The 20,572-nt window shown below is 39.0% G+C and overlaps 1 protein-coding gene across 5 annotated transcripts in view; it reads left to right on the top strand.

Annotated features, from left to right (window-relative positions):
* Positions 1-20,572, top strand: part of MTA1 (metastasis associated 1) — a 3,368,231-nt gene that overhangs the window by 1,104 nt on the left and 3,346,555 nt on the right. The window lies entirely within an intron of this gene.

Here is a 20,572-nt window from a genome sequence, read left to right as displayed (position 1 = left end):
CACGCTTCCTAGCAACGGGGTGGGAGGGGGGCTGTTAAAGTTGTGGAAGTACATTTATTTGAATTGGCGCTATTTTAAAAAAGAAGTACGTTCCCAATTTTTTTACCCCCCACCTTGACCGCCAATAGAAATTAACGGAGGGAGACCTGAAATTGTGTAACTGTCCCAATGTTGGGGTTGTTTAGGTCCTGTGTCCCTTTTGGTTATATGAGCGAGTTGTGGTTGCCGTGCATTTTCGGCAGCATTATACTTGCACGAGTTGGGGGATGCACACGGAACTGACAAACCGATCGGTTGGTGCTTTAACAAATCACCTCTGAAGTTGGGGCCCCTTGTCTTGCAGTTAGAAAATATTCTTTTGCACATTGTTTTCACTCTCTCTTGTATTTTTCAGGACATCCATGTCTTCACTAGTCGCACTTACTGTGTATTTTTTTTTATTTCCGGTCTCAGTCCTTTGTGAGGAGCTCTTTCTTTTTTAATTGAGACTAGCAGGGAGGTTAAATTTGTATTATTTCATTTGTGTGGTGTTGGAGACGTTAAAAACAAAATATTTTTCATGGATAGAAATTACCCTTTATTGTTAGTGGATGGGGACTTGCAGACGTGTTACTAGGGCACGAGAATCTGGTGGGATCATGTTTGTTACAGTGGCTCTTCGGCGGCCCGTTTTATTAATTTATGCTCGGTGCTTGGGGTTAATAAAAAGAACAAATATGGCGGTGATGATGTGACACAAACAGAACGCCTTCATAGGCGGTAGGTTACACATGTTCATTCCCCCAACCTTTTATATAAAGATATATGGATGAACGACTGAGCTTAAGTGTTATTTGTGGTGGGGGCTGGGTAATTAAAGGGTATGATCAGTTTGACGTAACTGATGCCAAACAAAGTGGAAGGAAGTGAGAAAGGGGGCAGGTTAGGACATGAGCAAATAAATTCTAGAAAAAAACCGTGATGTGCAGTAATTAGCACTCAGTACAAGCATAGAACCTTGTGGAGGCAGTAGTAGTAACTATTGTAGTGCTTTTCTAAAGAAGCATGGTTTCAGTGTATAAGATGAGAAAGGACATATTAACAAAGTTGCAAGTTTATAAAGTCACTTGGTTTTTGCTTCTCTTCTGGAATGATGGGGAAGCACACAGTTTGCATCCAGATCCTTGGTAAACTATTGCCTCTGTGAGTAAGTCGCATATTTTGCAACTTGTGGATTTGATTGACACCTAACTGGAAATAAGCAACACAGAACACTCTCGGGTTGATAACTTAAATTAATTAATTTATTCTATTGATGAGATTAGTCCCCCTAGGCCAGTGTTGTTTTTTTTTTTTTTTTTTTGGGGAGTGGGGTAGGGTGGGGGGGGGTTGAGGTTGTAGTACTGTTGAGTAGGGGACATTTGGCCAGTGAACAGCAAGTTCCCCTATTCTGTTTCACTAGTTTGTGTGTGTCTAGTGATGTTATGCTTTGAACCTTTGATCTCGTTTTTCTGGTTAGCTCAAACAGATGAGGGAAAGTATCACTGGATCAAGTCAGATGGTACCTCTGTTTAATGTTTAATCTAAAGGACAGGTCACACAGAGTCTAGCATCTGCTTCCCCTTATTCTACAGTGTCAGTATTGAAAATGAATCCAAGTAGCTGGTGTAGGAATAGAACTCGCAGCCTTCTGAGAGGCAAGTGTGCTACCTGTTGAGTCAGTGGCACTACTGAAAAAGAGATTAAGGGCAGGTATTTTGTAATATTGTCAAGTCTTTTCCTTTGCAAAACAGGAACCTACGCTTGTAAGTGAGCCAGGATTATTGCTGGGCAGAGGTGCTCCCTCTCCCATAGAGAGGAAGTGAGAGAGAGAGTGTACCAGTACACTCCATCTTTTTGTGACCAAACAGTAAGGGGGATTGCAGGTGTTCTGTTGCATGCACATGTGCAGCTGCCATATGACATTGTAGGGGCCGTGTGGAAGGGAATATGTGAATCTGTTGCTTTTGCGTAGGACTTTAGAGATGCATCCAGTAATTGTAATAAAATGATTATTGTTTGTGTGCTACACTTCAAAAGTAATTCGGCTTTGGCTGAAGTTTCCAGTTTCTCCCCGTTATCTGAACACCGGGTAGCAGTAGGTTATTCAAAGATCAGAAGATCAAACTGATGTTGTAGCGTACTCGCTATAGAGGTAGAAAAAGATGGTACTGTTGACTCTTTTTTTTAGTTTGGTTTGCCAGGATGTATTTTGGTTAGTAAATGAGAAATATAAGGTGTAAAGCTCTAGAAGAATCCTAGGTTCAAAGTTTGGAGAAACTTGCTTCAGCAGTTACTTAACGGGTCAAGAACTGTAAAAGTGGCATGTTGTTGGCATTTCCTTTTGCAGGACATATTTAAACTTGAGAAATTATTTTGTTTGCCAAAGTTACTTTGGCTGCATTTGTTTGATTTTTTTCATGATTTTATAAGCAGTGTTTTAAGTTGTGCATGAAGTCACTAACTATGAAAATAAAAATTAAACTGTGACCACAGAAATTTGTTTTTTTGGTAGTACAAATGAGTGATTTTATGCTCATTGCAAATTCACAGTCTGTGTGATAAAATCTTCAAATCAAAATGAACTTGGCCAGATGTGCATTAATAAAGGAGAAGAAAAGGCAAACGCAGATGTGGGCAAATGTGCATTAGTCAGTCAAAGAAAACTTTGTCACTCAGAACTACACCACAGTGTAGTTGAACGAAATTGTGATGTTTCGTTCGTAGTGCAAAAACATAACTGACCGAGAAAAAGCATAAAATAACATCATAAAAGTAAAAATAGAATAAAATAATGACCAAGCACACTTTACATATAAACAGAATTGAGTAACGTGTATGACATTACTATAACATAAGAACTAAGCAGCATATGGAATGGTCAGCATGAATATTGCACAGTGTGATTTATATTGCACTTCATAGAGTCTTACAGTAAGGTAAGATGTGAACCAACGTTAAATATACACATCAGTTAGTTATTGCACATGGAAAAGCTTAATATTTATAGTGAACCAGAAGTGGTCTTGGGTCAACTGGTGCTCCAGGCAAAAGGGCTCCATGGTACCCTCTACCACACTATCTGCTGCCCCCATTCTAGTCTACCTACACCAAATAAGTACTGGAAAAGTGCCCCTGCTACAGCAGCGCCCTAGCCAGCCTATGGCTAAGGCCGGCTATGAGTGCAACACCATCTGGATATGTAAGGACCTGTGCAGTCAGATAAATAGAATTAACTACGTGGTAGGAGGGGACGAATGCATTGACAGCCTCCTAGCTCGTCTTTCACAAGAGCTCAGTAGTCTGGAGAGAGGAAAGAAACTGTTGTCTAGAAGTCCTACAGTGCATACATCTGTATCGCCTACCTGAGGAGAGGCTGGAGAACATAACCGTTTGCAGGATACGAAGGATCATTGAATATCTTCACAAACCCTTTGAGGCCTTTCCTTGAGCAAGCTTAGAATCCAGTTACATAAATGGGAGTTGATGCCTGACTGTAGTAGTTTCATTAGCAGATTCTGAGGGATGACAATATTGAAGGCACAACTGAATATGTATAGTAGTCTTGCATAGTAGTTCTTGCCTTCCAAGTGGGTCAGAGTTTCGTGTACCGCTAGGGAGATGGCATCTGCTGTATTACGGTTTGTCCTGTATGCTAACTCAATGTGTCCAGAGTCACTAGTATGCTTGAAGCTATGTGATCTTTAACCAGACTCTGAAAGCATTTCATCACTGTCAAGGTTCAAGCCACTGGTCTGTAGTTATGTAGACATTCTAAAATACATCCATTAGGTGTGGTTATAGATAGATGGTTGAAACCTATATATAGCAATATTCCACATCTAGTTAAAGACTCGTGGTCATTTTTGGCAAAATTAACTACTTATTTATGGAAAGAAAATGCTATTTTTATTGCCATAGATGTCGTAGATTTATTTTCTTGTATACCCAAACAGGGTTTAGAGGAGTTTTGCAATAGTTTAAGAAAGTTTTCTAATTTGGATTGTGACAACATAAATCTTGTTATGGAATTGATGTCTATGGTATTAGAATATAACTATATACACTTTGAAGGTGAGAATTTCAGACAAACCAGGGTAGTAGCAAAGGGTGGGTGGCTTGTGCCCCCATTTTTGCTAATCTGGTTATGTTGGAATGGGAAACCACCAAGCTATTTAGTAGTAGTTATGAACATGTGATTTATTATTCCAGATTCTTGGATGACATTTGGGATGGAACTAAGGAGAGTATTCGGCCAGTTATAGAATTTTTAAACAGTTCAAGTAAGTTTTTAAAGTTTACCTATACATGTAGTCCAATAGGTGTATCTTATTTGGATACATACATTTTGAACTCTAGTCATGGTTTTCAGTCCAAAATATTTAGAAAAAGTACTTTTTCTAATAGTTACTTAGAATACACTAGCAATCACTGTAGGAACATGATGAAGAACATATATAAAGGACAATGTATTAGAGCTGCCCATATGACATCTAACTATGAAGATATGTTAGATGAAATTAATTATATTGAAACTATGTACAAGTCTAGGGGTTACCCCATTCATTTGTTGAATGATGTTGGCAATTATGTGGTGGTGAATGGGGAAAGAAATAATCCCCCTTTATTAGGTAAAGAAATGGATAAGAATTTGGGAATAGTGGAGAAAAGTACTGTTAAACAATTTAATAAAGCATTCGTACTGGAATACTCCCCATATGTCAATTTATATAAAGAATGTAGTAAGAAAGCACTGGAATCTTATTGTGGTGGATGATGAAATAAAGACATTATTAGGTGATGCACCAATATTTGTTCACAAAATGGGAGCCAACATAAAGAGTCTGGACCTATGGTAAGAGTTAAAAATGACCAGAGTAAACATGCTAGTAAATGTGGTTCTTGTAGGCAGTGCCATGCAATTTTGGACATGGTGGCGGTGACTTTATAATGTTACTAGGGCTAATATTAATTTTGGGCAAGGTAATTGCAATAGTAGAAATGTGATATACTTGGCAAAATGCATGTCATGTATGAGATACTATATAGGTAAGACAGAACGTCAATTTAAAAAGAGAATTTATGATCATGTTTTATAATATCAGAACTAAGGACATGAACAATGCATTATATAGGCATATAGCAAAATATGGTGATATACATACATTTAAATTTGCGATAACTGACCAGGTTACAATAGATCCACTTGGTGGGAATATAAAGGCTCTCTTGAGTAGGAAAGAAATTACGTGGCAAATATTAACTGATGCCGCTAGAGAACCAGGACTTAATGAGTACATCACCATAAAACCTATTTTGCAATTATGCTAGTTTAGTTAGGATTCACCCCACCATGTACACATTTACAATTGGTATATATATCTGTGTTGGTATATACATTTTGTCTTTGGGTATGTATTTATTTATATGTATGTATTTCCACAAATGTGTGAGCTTATATAGGTGATACCAAGTAGGTTAGGCACTCCTAAAGGATGTTGTGTAGTGTAAATACGGTCAGCCATGATTGTTTTATATATATGTTTATATCGTAGTTGAGAGGCCATGTATTGACCAATAATCAGCCTTTCAATTTTTACATAGTCTTATATAATCATTATATATTTTTACATTTTTATATTTTACATTTTTATATTTTACATTTGATATGTAGTATATGTTCATTATCATTCATACATTTTAATCATTTATTAATAAATTTTTTATAGAATTCTAATTTATTGATGGATAGGGGATGAGCATTAGTACAGTGGTTTATATGAATGGTCAAAATGGTTTAAAATGGGCACAATGTCACTTTAAACTTTGTTTGTTGAGCGACTTTTGACGCCAAAAAGTTTTTAAAAATAGGTTAATGAACATCGTTAGTTATTCTGATGAAGTCCACCCTAGTGTGGATGAAAGTGCTTAATGTGAACGAGTTTGTGCTGCTTATGGTCTATTAAAGAAGTATTTTATGTGCACTTTGTGCATTGGCCTTCATTCAGTGTATACTATACATCTACAACCAATTTGGTTTCAGCTTTAGTTGTGTGGATAATTCTTTTGTCAGCTTTAGTTGTGTGGATAATTCTTTTGTCAGCTGTTTCCTTGAATTTCACTGATAGGAAGTAGAAAGTGATTCATTAGTGTTTGCATTGTGTGGAATGTAGACTGCCATAATGCGTACTTCATTGAACTCTTTAGGCAAGTAGAAGGGTCTGCATTTTAAGGACTGAAATTTAATGTTCTCGGAGCAGAAAGAGTTAACCACTTCACAGTTTGTATTTGGGTATAAGGGCAAAATGTTATTTTTGGGCATAGGTATGCTGTCCCTGCTTTGCAGGAATAGTTAGCTAGTATAGATTTTGCATTTTGGTGGTGCTGGGTAACTGAAGTTTCTTAAACTAGAGGTGGCGATGTTTGTCGCAAATGTTTCTCATTTACTAAACAAGCATTTTCGCATAGAACACAACTGCCTGCCCCTGCAATAGACTAGGCAAATGCAACTTGTACTGTATAAGTCACTTTGGCCTTCTGACCCTAGAATAACCTACTGCAGCTGCATTGGTATTGAGGTAGTGTGTCTTTATTATTACTGTTCATTTTTTTAACATTTAGTTACAATTTTATTAACTTTTATATTAAATAGTGACAGTATACATTAAAAGAAGTGAAAACTAGCCATACTAACATTTTTTCTTGTAATGTATATGTTTTGTTTTTCACTCCCAACATTGTATTAAAATTGCTCCATTCCTGTCTTTCCTTAAAACTTCATGCCTTCAGGACATTATTCTACATAATTAACTCTCACAGTTTCCAGTACAAAATGTTTTTTGATCTTTTGGCCATAAGGCTTTCTGTTGCTGCTAAAACACATGCACTTGTAGCTCGTTTTATTTTGAAAGATGTGGCCCATATATGTCTTGTTACAGCTTTTGCATGGATGTGGAGAGAGGGTAGTCTTTTGGTGTATATAAGGCCCTACGTTATGCAACCCATGGTGCTTGAGACAATAATGGGCAGCAGACTCTAAAACAGGGGTTGGAATATTCTGGCATCACAGGGCACCAGACAGCTGTGTGTTTCTGCTTTAGGGTTTAGTGTGCAAGTGACTAATTTTAGGAATTTCCACACACACACTTCCTGATTTAATGGAGTTGAACTTGTTAAAAGGTTTGTCTTCACATTCTGTGCTGAAAAATGTAGCACAATCTTTGTGTGCCTCAGCTGTTGTGAGAAAGTGAGAGTTAATTCCTGGATTAGTTTTTTTCAGATCATTCTGTGATATGCAAGTAGAACTGTTTTTTTTTTTTTTTTTTTTTTTAAGCTAAATGTGTTAACTCTTGCTGGCATGCTTATTTTCAGTTGGGTCAATAACCTTTCATGTTACTACAAGATCAGTAGTTGTTGGATCATTTTATCTTTTGTACAGAGATACTCTACTGAGGATTTGAAAGTTGAACTTAGCTTCCCAGTCTGATTTGTCATTTGAGAAATTAATTCCCTCTAGAGAAGACCACCCTTATCTTACCTGTTTATAGAAGTGGAAGTTTCATGTTTGGCACTTTAAAATGCTTCTGCCTTTTTTCCTGTCTCAAAGGCATTAACCTGAAGTGTGCCTGTGGTTACCCCCCCCCTCCCATTTTGTTACTTGTCAGTGCTAAATTTGAAGTGTCTGTTCACTTGACATCCCCTTAGTATTATGTCTATGAGGAACTATAGTTTCTAGAAGTGTTATAGCATTAGCATGACCTGAGAGTTGCCCTTTTTTGTCAGCTATCCACTTGAAAAATAGACCCATGCGCCCCACGTTTGACAAAGTCTTTGTGGTCAGCTGTGGTCATCTACTTTCCGACGTTCAGTCCTTGGACCTTGCTGCTTGTTGTTTCCTGTGGTTCAAGGACTGCTTGTAGAAAAAGACCAAAGCAGGTCATGACTGCATATTCCTGTTCCACTTGGATATTTAAAGGATTCTCAAGGTTCCATCCTGGTCGTGGTAGGGCTCTTTTCACTGTATATATCATGTTGACTCCTGCCCTTTACCAACATGTCAGACCATGCTTAACATAATCTTCGAGATCCTGTGTGTTTTGTTTATGGGGGCCAAGATGTTTCCCAAGGGTTTTTGATAATCTCCACAGTACCCACAAATGCACTGTATAATGTGCAATTGGTTACAGCAAAAGGCCTGGGTAGTTCATGTTTGGGAATGCTATTTTTACTCACAGTTGGAGTGGTTTGCCAGCCAAGAAGTGTATAATAGTAGCCTTTGGGAGGTCAGACATCCTAGGAAATGACCTCATCGATAACGCACCCCTGAGAGTAGAACTAGTAGTCAGGAATTTGGGTACATCTGTTAGTACCTGTGCTTTTGACCAACAAAAATAGTAAGGAAATCATTCTGTATTGCACAGCTTGTAAGGAAGGGCATAGCATCTAGGTACAATGAAGTTAATTTGGCCCTCATCAGGCCCATCGTTGAGTACAGTGCCCCCTCTGGTATGTACCTGACGGACAATACATTCACTGAGGTTCCTTACAAAAAGAATACAGAGCATAAATGGCATGTCCTATGCAGATTGAGTCCAATCCCTTTCTGTATGTGTTTTTTCTACAGACTTGAGAGGTGACCTATGCCTGCTGTACAAGGCATCCTTGAATGTCACTCTGACATATCGTTTGCATATCTGCAAAACTAATATCAGATTTGCTCTATCTAGGGATTTAAACTTTGCTTGCAACATAAACAGGACATGTTCGAGGGACTGGTATTTGTTTCAGAGAATTTTCCTACTGAGGAGCAGGCTTCCCATCCGTGTAAAGTAGAGCTCTTCCCTAGCAGCCGTATTCAAACAAAACATGGATCAGGGGATGGAAATCAGAAATATACCCTGGGTCTAGCACCTATGTGTCTAATGGACAGGGGTAGCCTATAAATCTTAGTTTACACGCATGCCTTAAAATAGCCTCCAAGTTGCGCAGACTTGTGGAATACATTTGGGATGCTTGGCTTACTAAATTCCCGAACATGATTAGTGTCGTTCAGTGCAGATTTATGCATCACTTTGCTTTCTAAAGTGTTTGTTTTAATCTGTTTTTAATTGCATTTTCTGTTTTTATAAGGAAATGGTTTTATATTTATTGATTCTTATTCATTGTATGATGCAGTTATTTTCAAAAACTCTTGGTAACTTTTTTGTAGTTTTCGTACAGATTTTTTTTTTTTTTTTACTATTTCAGGTTTATTATACTAAGTTTTGTTAAAAATAACATCTGATGATTTTCATTTTATCCTTGACATATGGGTCCAGTTCTGAGCACTTGAAACGACTCTGCCATTAGTACAGCTCGTGATCACCAAAAACTCTTGCGCTTAACCCTTACCCATAATGCTTCTCTCCCAGTTACCCAGTGACAATTTTTGTATTTTGAACATTGCTTCTACTTTTTATTGGCATCCTTTCTGTAATATAATATATAGATAAACAGAAAACTGGAACAGCGACCAACCAATAACCACAGAGAAAAGTACTGACTGTTCCTTATGGACCCGCAAAGCACACCAGCACTAGAATGATGAGTAAAAAACTTTTAATTTACAAGCATAAAAAGTCCAGTTAAGCGCTTTCATCCAATGACTTCATCAGAACTACCTCCCATTCAAACTTTACCTCATTTATACCAAAATCATACATCACATGACATTCATTCAAACTATTAAAGTGCTAGTGCCATTACTTTTACCTACAGTATTCAAACAATTTTAAATAATCAGATAACATGAACAACCTTGCAACATGAAAAACATACATATTTACATAACCTACTTATAAAATTTATTATTGAACCATTCCAATAATCCTGTAACCTACATTCTAACAGAACTTTATGTGCATTTGATAGTATATATAGTTGTGGGCATGTACCTCATTAATTTGTTCACTGTATTTCTTCACTAATTCTTTCTACCTTTGTCTACCTATCAAAATAGGCTTAATAGATATGTGCTCATTCAGACCAGGGTATGTGGACGCATTCAGTTTAATTTGCCACCTTACCTCCTTTTCACCTAATTTGTTCTTGATATCCCCTCCCCTTAAATTCAATTTAATTACTTCTAAAATTCCAAAACTAAATTCCTTACAACCAGAATTATCCTTTAGATGTTTCCATAATGCGTTGTTATAATCCCTATTTCTAATACTATAAGTATGGTCGTATATCCTATTCCTTAGACATCGGGTAGTCATACCCACATATAAACATGGGCAGCTTTTACAGGTGGCCAAATAGACTAAATTAGATGTCCTACAATTCCCCTTTTGATATTTAATTCTGGTACTGTTATAATTGGATAGCACTATCTCCTGACCTCTGAAAGGGAAGATGTGGACATTGAATTGGACAAAATAGGTGAATTTTTTAAAGAAAGGGGTTACCCGACTAATATGATAAATGAAGTCATAGGATATGTCAGTGACCAATGGGGTAAACTATACAAACCACTTTTGGGAGTGGGATTGGAAAAACCAACGGGGGAAGACGGTAGTATAGATGATGGAAATACAAACAATTATGGAATGGCATGTGTACTGCAATATAATAGCTTTTGCGGAGATGTTATGAAAATCATTCGTAATAATTGGAACACACTAAGGGTAGATGATAGGATGTTCAAAATTGTGGGGAATGGGCCATTGTTTGTTACAAGGAAAGGGAATAATATGAAGGCTCTTTTAGAAAAGAAGGTTGTGAATGATGTGGAGAAAGGTAGGCGGGGGGGCACCACTAGGTGTGGTAATTGCAAACAATGCAAGTTCATTGTTGAAACTGAGGAGATAGTGCTATCCAATTATAACAGTACCAGAATTAAATATCAAAAGGGGAATTGTAGGACATCTAATTTAGTCTATTTGGCCACCTGTAAAAGCTGCCCATGTTTTTATGTGGGTATGACTACCCGATGTCTAAGGAATAGGATATACGACCATACTTATAGTATTAGAAATAGGGATTATAACAACGCATTATGGAAACATCTAAAGGATAATTCTGGTTGTAAGGAATTTAGTTTTGGAATTTTAGAAGTAATTAAATTGAATTTAAGGGGAGGGGATATCAAGAACAAATTAGGTGAAAAGGAGGTAAGGTGGCAAATTAAACTGAATGCGTCCACATACCCTGGTCTGAATGAGCACATATCTATTAAGCCTATTTTGATAGGTAGACAAAGGTAGAAAGAATTAGTGAAGAAATACAGTGAACAAATTAATGAGGTACATGCCCACAACTATATATACTATCAAATGCATATAATATATAATCATCTACCGACCCTTACTCTTTTTCTCTGCACTTCGTTATATTTTATATTCCTTCTCCCTTGTTTTCCGTTCACAGTATTTTATATCTTCTTTACACTCGTGTAATCTTGACTGTCATTGCTGATCGTACTTTCCGTGAAACTTTTTTACTATTGAAAAAAAAGTTTTAAGACTTGGTTATTCCTATTGTGTGAGGCTTCTTCTGTTTGTGTGTGTGTATATGTGTGTATGTACATATATAAAATATGTGTTGTCTTTCGGCTTTTCCCGGTTAGGGGTCGCCACAGTGGAACTCCGGTCCGCTAATAATTGGCAGTCGATTTTTACATGCCGAGTTGCCAGCCCTGACGCACAACCTTCAACAAAGGTACGCCCATTCACGCATGTCTCCACAAAGAAGACGCTCTAGCTAAGAATCGAACAGGACAACGTCTTACTGTGAGGCGACAACACTACCGCAGCACCACCACCGCAGTTTTGTGTGTGTGTGTGTGTGTATGTATATATATGTATATATATATATGTGTATAAATATATATATATATATGTGTGTGTATGTGTATATATAATATAACTTTGTGCCAATCATAGGTAAACCTAAAGCCCCTTCCGGCTTTAGGAGATGCCAGAAATGTGGACATAAAATTCCTTTTTCCGATGCACATTTACTGTATGCATACTGTTTTGGGCCTCTCCATCTCCAGGAGGACTGCTCCATCTGTCACTTGTTTAGGCATAGGGCCTTCGTGGAGAGGAAGAACAAGTTGATCCTTAAAGGGCTTCTACCATCTGCTTTCAGTGAGGCCATATCTGAATTGCAGATATTTGATTGATACTGAAGTCTCTTGTCTTTTCTGAAGTTCTGGAGGGAGAAAAGTGGGCATTTATCAGTGCCTACATCCCCATCGGTGCAGACTACCAAAAAGCCTAGGTCTTCGGTTCCTCCATTTTCCAGGGAATTGACAGATGGGTTGGGAGGATGACCTAATGGTTAAGGTGTTTGCCTTACAAACACAAGGTACAGGGTTTGACCCTCTCAGGGGATAATTGGCTAGGCTTAAAATGGCTCACAAGGGCAGTTAGCCTAGTACTAATCTATGAACCTATGTTTTACCTCTGTTCTCGGTTCCAAAGGACTCCATGGAGCAGGGTCATTTGGGTCTGAAACCGTCTTTGACATTAGAGCTTATGATGCAGAAAACTGTTTCATCGGCACCAAAGATATTTGTGCAGGTGTGTCTTCCTCTGCGCCTATCGTGTCGACTCTGAGCAAGCAACCTCTAGGTTTCTTCATGATTACTCTACCTAGAACAGTCTATTGTTCTTCCTTTGATCCCTTTCCATGTAGGTTGCCTTTACCCTACCTGTAAGGCCGAAATTGCCCTCTGTTCCACTAAAAGCCTGAGCAAAGGTGACGTGGAGAGACTGGTGAATAAGATTCTCTGGGTGAGATTGACAGGGTCCACTTTGGCTCCATTCCCCACGGGTTTAGGATCATAGTTGTCTTATTCACTGCCTCCTCTGACTTCTACTGAAGCTTCAGACCCCCTTGGTTCCGAGCCACCTAGTGCCGACTCGCAAACGAAGATACCCTTATGTAAGAAACTGTCTTTTTGCTCCGAGCTCTTTGGTTCAGTCAGAACCAGAGACCTCTTGGAGTTGTATCAGTCCTGTTGGCTCCAAGGTGCCAGAGTCGACCCATGTTTTGTCGGAGCCTTCTCTGGGCCTTGGGGACTTCGCATGGACAGTTCGGCTCCGGTTTTGGTCCTGGGAGGTCTCCTCCAGAGCAGGGAGTGACCACTGTTTTGAGGCAGTCTTTTCTCTCTCTGTTCTGGGCTCCCTTCCCTCTTCAGGTGGGCCAGCTTTTGACGCTATAGAGAGAGCTTTGACTACACCAGTTAGTCTTGTTGGCCCCTTCCACCTCGGAGCAAATATCCTTGCCTTCCTCCCATCAGGATATTCAACCTGTGCCCCCACTGAATCAGTGGGTGCTGAAACCGCAAGAGTCCCAAAAAGGAGTTCCTCTTCTTCTGATACCTCCTCAGATCATCTGACTGAGACAGTCCCCAAGAAGAAAAAGTGCAAGAGGAAGCGGTTAGATTCACCAGAAGACTTTCACTGACCTACACCAACTTCGATGAAGGGGAAGGATTCCCCAAGGTCACCCCTGGATGATGTCTCCTTTGGAGACATCCTGGAGATTCTGAAGCTAGGGGGTGATTGGAAGTCCCAAAATCCTTTTTCTGAGAAGTCTGTGTACCTGCAGGCTTTTGCCAGTTGCCCATCTACCTCTTGGGTGACTCCATCTGCTGATGAGCTCCATTGAGTTGATCTCTCTCTCTCAGTGGTGGAAGGCCCCTGAAGCCATTGAGCCTATTCCCACGAGACCAGACAAAATTTTTAAACTGCCTCCAGAAGATGAGCAATTCTGGATTAAGGGTCTAGCTGTTGATGCCATGGTCATGGTGGCTGCAAATAAAAAGGAACTAGCTGAAGAGAGGTCTCTATCCACCCACCTAAGAGTCTCGGTCAATGGATAGATTTGGGAAGTGAGTCTATGCATCTTTTTCTTTGCAGTAAGGTCCTTTTAACTTTTTTGGCCCTTTTTTTTACCAGACTACAAAGGGATGTAATCGAGGAGTTATCAGATACCCTGTCAGGGCCTTTTTCTGGAGAGGTCCAAGAAAGAGTTGCTTTCCAGTTGGCTACCTTGCAGTCTGTATCAAACTCGTTGCTTATGCAGCCGAAGGGGCAGCCAGAGCGATGGGTGCAGGCATTGCCATTAGGAGAGATGCCTGGATGTGCCTGTGAGAGTTTTGTGGAGCCATTTAAGTCATTCATCAATGCACCTTTAGAAGGAGTTTCCTTATTCGGCCCGGCACATTATCCAGATGTGAGAAAGATGGAAAGACCCTTTCTGTTGTGGGCGTACGTTTTTCCACTCCTCAATGACCATTCTGTAGAAGTCAGAGAAGCGGTGGGAAAATAGGGTTCAAGAAGTCCCAAGGGCATTTTCAGCACACACGTGTAGTGAGTTCCCTGAGGGGCAGAGGGGGGATCGAACTCTTTCAGCACTCCTGAAAGGATGCTCAATTTTGTTTTCTGGAAGCAGTTGGGGGACGTCTATCCCTTGAACCTCAAAGCCTGGCTACAAATGTCTTTGGATACTTGGGTGCCCCGGATAATTTTTAGAGGTTTATACCATACCCTTTTCCCTTCCTCCTCTGGTATGCAGGAAAATCCCAGATGTTCCACCCAATTGGAGGGAACATGTATTTCTTCAAATACAAAAACTGCTAGAAAAGGGAGTCATCCAAGAAGTCCCAACAAACCAGGTAAGAGTCCAGAACTTAATCAAGATTCTTTTAAGTGCCAAAAAAGACAGGGGACTGGAGACCAATTTTGGATGCAGATGTGCTGAACAAGTCGGTTTGGCAAACCAAATTCCGGATGATCACCATACAGTCCATTCTTCCATTTTTGGAAAAGGACGATTGCATGTGCTCAACAGGTATTCAGGATGCTTATTACCATATCAAAATGGACAAATGATCCAGAAGTTTTCTTCACTTCTGGCTAGGAGCCAGTCATCATCAGTTCTGCCCTTTGGCCTCACCACAGCTCCTAGGGTGTTCACCAAATGTATGGTAGTAGTAGCAGCTCACTTGAGACAGCAGGGATTCAGAGTTTCCGTATTTAGCTGACTGGCTCATTACAGCTCCAACCAGGCATCAGTTAATAGAAGCAAGAGATCATGTCCTTCAGACTTGTTCTTACTTAGGGATAACTCTAAATTTTGAAAAATCACAACTGACTCCTACTCAAACCTTTAGAGTTCATAGGCGTGATACTAAACACAAGGACTTCCATACCTATCTTCTCCCTGCGAGATTAGAGAAAATTGGAGTACAGCTCCAGAAAATAATCAGTAACAGGAAAGTGACTACACTTCTAATTCTGCAAGCCCTAGGGTCCATGGCAGCTGCTAGAACTCTAGTTCCTTTGGCAAGATACCACATGAGAACATCAGAATGGCTGCTTGTATCAACCCATGTCCGACTTGATTTTTATAACCCCCTCTTTGCAAAAGAGGTCTAGCTTGGTGGATACATTCCACAGAAGTTCTTCTAGGCTGCCCCTTTGTTTCTTCACAACCCAAGGCCATAATGACCATGGATGCCTTCCAGATAGGGTGGGAGCATTATCTAGGCAACACTGTCCAAGGCACTTGGTCCCCCATAGAGGCCAACTTGTAATATCTGTGTCCTGGCACTATGAAAAGTCTGTAGTGCTAACAGGACTGCTCTTCCTTTAGGAACAGTTGTGATTTTAAACAGACCGTCAGTGGTTTTGTACACCAGCAAAGGGAGGAACCAAATCTGTCCCCTATGTCGAGAACTTCTTGTAGTGTGACAGTGGGTGATCTCTTCCAACTGTTTTCTGATAGCAGTGCACATTCTGGAGAGTTCCAGTGTGATATCACACAGACTAACCAGGTGCATTCTCTTGCCTCATCAGTGGTCTCTTAGTCCAGCGGTGGTAGGATTTTCTGTCAGTGGGGCCAGCCTTGCTGCGACCTGTTTGCCTGTTCTCTAAACAAGTGCAGCAACTACTTTTGCCCTGATCCCCCCCCCCTCCCTTTGGGGGAGTCAGAGGGATTTTCTTCTGTACAAGCTTGACCCTTCGGACTTCTTTACACCTTTCCTCCTATTCCCCTGGTCCTAAAATGTCTGCAGAAAGCAAAGTGATTCTCATAGGACCCTATTGGCTTCGGATATGTTTCCCCTTTCTTTGGCCTTATCTGGTTCATCAACCTTAGATTCTGGACCTGGCTCCAGACCTACTGTCCCATCCAGAGGGATTAGTCCATCCAAATATTCTGAACCTAAGGCAACTTGGCTTCTCTAGTTCCATTAGTAGCCAGGTAATCTATGCTCTCTCTTCCATATTCCTCATTATTCTAGCCTCTCAACCATCCACCCTTAAACTTTACACTTGTAAATGGGAAAAGGTTTACATTTTGGACAATAATATTGACCCTTTTCAGCACCTATTAATAACATTCTAGAATGTTTAGCTTCACTTTTCAATACAGGAGCTTCTCCTTCTACCATCAAATTTCAGCTAGCAGTTATTTCCAATTTTCATAATGATTTTAAATAATCCTCTCTGGCTTCTCATAAGCTTTGCAAGGCATTTTTAAAAGGGACTCTCTTGCTAAGACCTCCTTTTAAAGATCCTACTCCACCCTGAGATATAACCTTGGTGTTGCAAGCTACTGTTCAACCTTCTTTCAAGCCAGTGGCTGATTGTGATTTAAAGTTGTGTTATCCTGGAAGACTACAATTTTTTATAACTTCTGCTAGGAGTATTTCATAAGTTAGGGAGTTGGGAGGGTGGCCTAATGGTTAAGGTGTTTGCCTTACAAACACAAGGTGCAGGGTTTGAATCTCACAAGGGATAATTGGCTAGGCTTAAAATGGCTCGCAAGGGCAGTTAGCTTAGTACTAACCTAATACTAACTACTGTTAGTAACACAGCAGCAACAAACAGTTCAATGAAGGAAAAACACCACTGTAGAATCATGAACCTCCACTTTTAATAAGACACCATCACAAATCCAAATTGATGGACAAGACCATAAATTCCAAGTTAAGCACTTTCACCCAGGAATCTCCCGAGCTTCATCATAACAATTAATGCTAAACATAATCACCCTTTACTGCTCATGTATATTTCGCCTAATGTCATCGTGTCATTAATTTTCTAGACTATCAACTAATATTAATTTCATAAGTATGCATTGTTTACCTATCCAAACCTCATTAGTTAAAAATTACATTCTAAAATGTGCAAACTAAACATGCAAGCAACAGCTGATGCATATGTGTTAGTTTCATATTAATTAAAGCATGATCTTTAAAATCCAGTTGCAAATTGCTGTTACAAGTTAATGTGGATTTCTTCATATTATAATGTGGCTGTCCTTAACTTAAGGATACTGTTAATGCTTAAATGATCATTTAGCCCTGGTTTTCTTGTTGCATCCAATTTCATTTGCCAGTATAATTCTTTATATTCCAATCGGGCTTCCCATAATCCACCACTTAAGTCCTATTTCAGTTGTTCCAGAACATAGAACTTCCTGTACGATGCATTGGTATCGTTCTGTACTGAAACTTCGTACATGTGTTTTGTATTTGTCTTCTCAAGGGTCTCTCCTTCTTACCTATATAGAAGCTAGTACATTTTTCACATATGACAATATATACCACTCCCTTACTAAAATTCCTAGTAAGGAGCTTTAAACTATCTTCTAAGATGTGTGCACATTGATTGCAAAACCCGCATTTGTATGTACCTAGCCTCTTTTGAGTCCTCTTTATCCCAGATTTCTGACACTCTCAAGCATTTCTTTAATATTCGTATCTCTTTTCTTATTAAAAATCGAGGCTTGGGGAGGATGTATTTACTGATCTCAATGTTGGTGGTCAGCACCTTCCAAAGTCTCCTAATAATGTTCTCTGTATCAGTTGAGAAAGAAGTGTGGTTATGGATAAATGCCAAGTCATAAGAGGCTCCCAGCTCATCTTTTTTTTTTATTGTTGGAAACCATCATCTTCCTTATTTTTAATTGCACAGATTTAATAATCGATTATTTTAAACTTTTTACAAAGGGATTTCAATATGTCCCGTCAAGACCGTTAAGAACAGTGGATACATTGATTTGAATTAAAACTTTTTGTGAGAAAAATTAATCTCAAATGTGTGTTTTAAAGTTACCAAACCAGGGCAATCTTGTCTGGCAAGGAAAAGTACATTCAACCCCCCCCGCCAATCCTATTTTGAAGGTTTTTGGAAGGGGAGATAAGGAAAAATGAACCCCAAAAGAATACCAACAAATTTTCAGATGGAGACAAGGAACAAGTTAATATGTTACAAAGCAGGGGTTATAGGGTTATGAAACCCGACAAGGGGGCTGTCATACTGAATGATTGCATTGACTATGAAATGAATGTTAGATATTTTAAATGATGGTAGTAAATACAGTGTAGTATTCAGAAATGAAAATTTTATTGCTTATTTGAAAGTGGACTTCTATATTTTACAGGGTAACCTAGATAAACTTTTGGACTTTTTGGTAGTAACAGGATACCGGTGGTATTCGTAATTCCCAGAACACACAAAAATATAGAGAGACAAGCCTTTAGGCTGGTAGTTGCTGTGGCAGACTCGAAACTTGAACCACTGGCAAAATACATTGATCATACCTTGAAAGATTATGTAACATCTTTAAAACATATTTCCAAGGATTCCTGGGACTTTTTAACTAAAGTGACCCAGGATAAATTCAGTACTGACTTGTGCATGACTACCATAGATTTGATTGATTTATTTCCCAGTATTCCACATGATGCAGGGTTGAAGTGGTTCCAGGATGTCTTGATAGAATGTGATTACGTAATGAGCAAAGAAACTTAATTTTGGAATTTATGGAGGCAATACTAAAAAAAATTGTTTAGTGGTGAATATTACAAACAGGAAAAAGGAGTGGTCATGGAGGCTGCATGCTCCCCCTTATATGCCAATCTAGTTTTATACTACTTGGAGAAAAATTATATATTTGAAACACCATGTTATGAAAATATAGTAGTAAGATTCTTGGATGACATCTGCCTGTTTTTGGAAGAGGTCATATTTACAACTAGACCAATTTTTAGAATATATTGGCACTAAGACTCCTTTTCTGAAATTTTACATCTAAATCAATCAAGATATCGGAAACCTGCTCACTCTAATGCTCATCTATACACTATGATAATGAACACCCATATAATCAGAAGAAAGACATAGTCGAAGGCCAGTTGATTAGAGCCTCTAGAATGTGTAGTGAGGAGACCATATTCTTAGAGGAAATCAAATTTAATGAAAAAATGTTTTAAGGAAAGAGGGTATGGACTACCTGATAAATCCGTCAATGAGGGAGGTGAAGAAAGATAGAGTGGGGAAATCTGAACTGATATTAGGGAAAGAGATGGTTACTAACAACAATAAAAAGGATGAGCTGGGAGCCTCTTATGAGTGTCAGAAAACTGAGACTGGAAGCTCCGATTAGAATATAAAGAGTTATACTGGCACCTGAAATTGGATGTAACAAGCAAACCAAGGCTAAATGACCATTTTTAGCATTAACAGTGTCCTTATGTTAAGGGCAGCCAAGTTATAATATGTAGAAGTCTACATTAACTTGTAACGGCAATTTGCAACTGGATTTTAAAGATCCTGTTTTAATTTTAATATGAAACGTTAACACACCTGCATCAGCTTTTGCTTGCATGTTTAGTTTGCACATTTTAGAATGTAATATTTTAACTAATGAGGTTTGGATAGGTAAACAATGCATAATTATGAAATGAATTTTCTAGACTTGATATACTCACCTCGTTAATTAATATTCCTTATGTTTGTTAGATGTTCACAGGCAACTGTGGTTTTATTTGCACAGAACTAAGGATGTCAGGAAATCCTGACCAAGTACAAGATTCGGCAAACAAGTGAGCTAGATGGCTCAGACTAACTTTCATCTATAAAAAAAAAAAGGGAGTTGAGTTACAAAAAACATTGGAACATATTCTACTTGAGCTATGGCTACTGTAACAGTCTTTCATTCTAATGCTTCTGTGGATGATATTTGTGTAGCAGCAACTTGGGCTTCTCCCCATACCTTTTATTACTCATTACAAATCAGATTTGATCTCCGGGGAAGAGCATCATTTGGCTTGGTGGTGCTTGGGAATATCCTTGAGTCCACACAAGGTCTAAGGTAGCTGGGGACTCTGTCCCATATGTTTCGGATAAAATGAAAATTTGACAACATCAGATAAAGAAGTTACGTACTTGCCATAAAATTCTCTTATCCTATTTGATTTATCCCCTCCCTCCGTCTCCCTCCCTCCCTTTGGATTTTTAATGGAACAGACAGCTAACATAACTGTTGAGGACACATGCATGTAGTTCCACATATGAATGCTTTTGGTTCGTTTCCTTTTCTCTCTCTGTCTTCTGCAAACTTGATCTGAGGTAACTGGGAGAGGAGCATTGTGGGTAAGGGTTAAGCTCGAGAGTTTTTGGTGATCACAAGCTGTAGTAACAGCCGAGTTAGTTCCGATGCTTGAAACTGAACCCATATGTCAAGGATAAATGGAAAATGGACAACACAGATG

This window comes from Protopterus annectens, chromosome 6.part0 (assembly GCF_019279795.1).
Source record: "Protopterus annectens isolate FY-2018-M chromosome 6.part0, PAN1.0, whole genome shotgun sequence".
NCBI lineage: Eukaryota > Metazoa > Chordata > Ceratodontiformes > Protopteridae > Protopterus > Protopterus annectens.
Note: the sequence above shows the minus strand (reverse complement) of the source record. Positions and strands in the feature narration are given on the sequence as shown.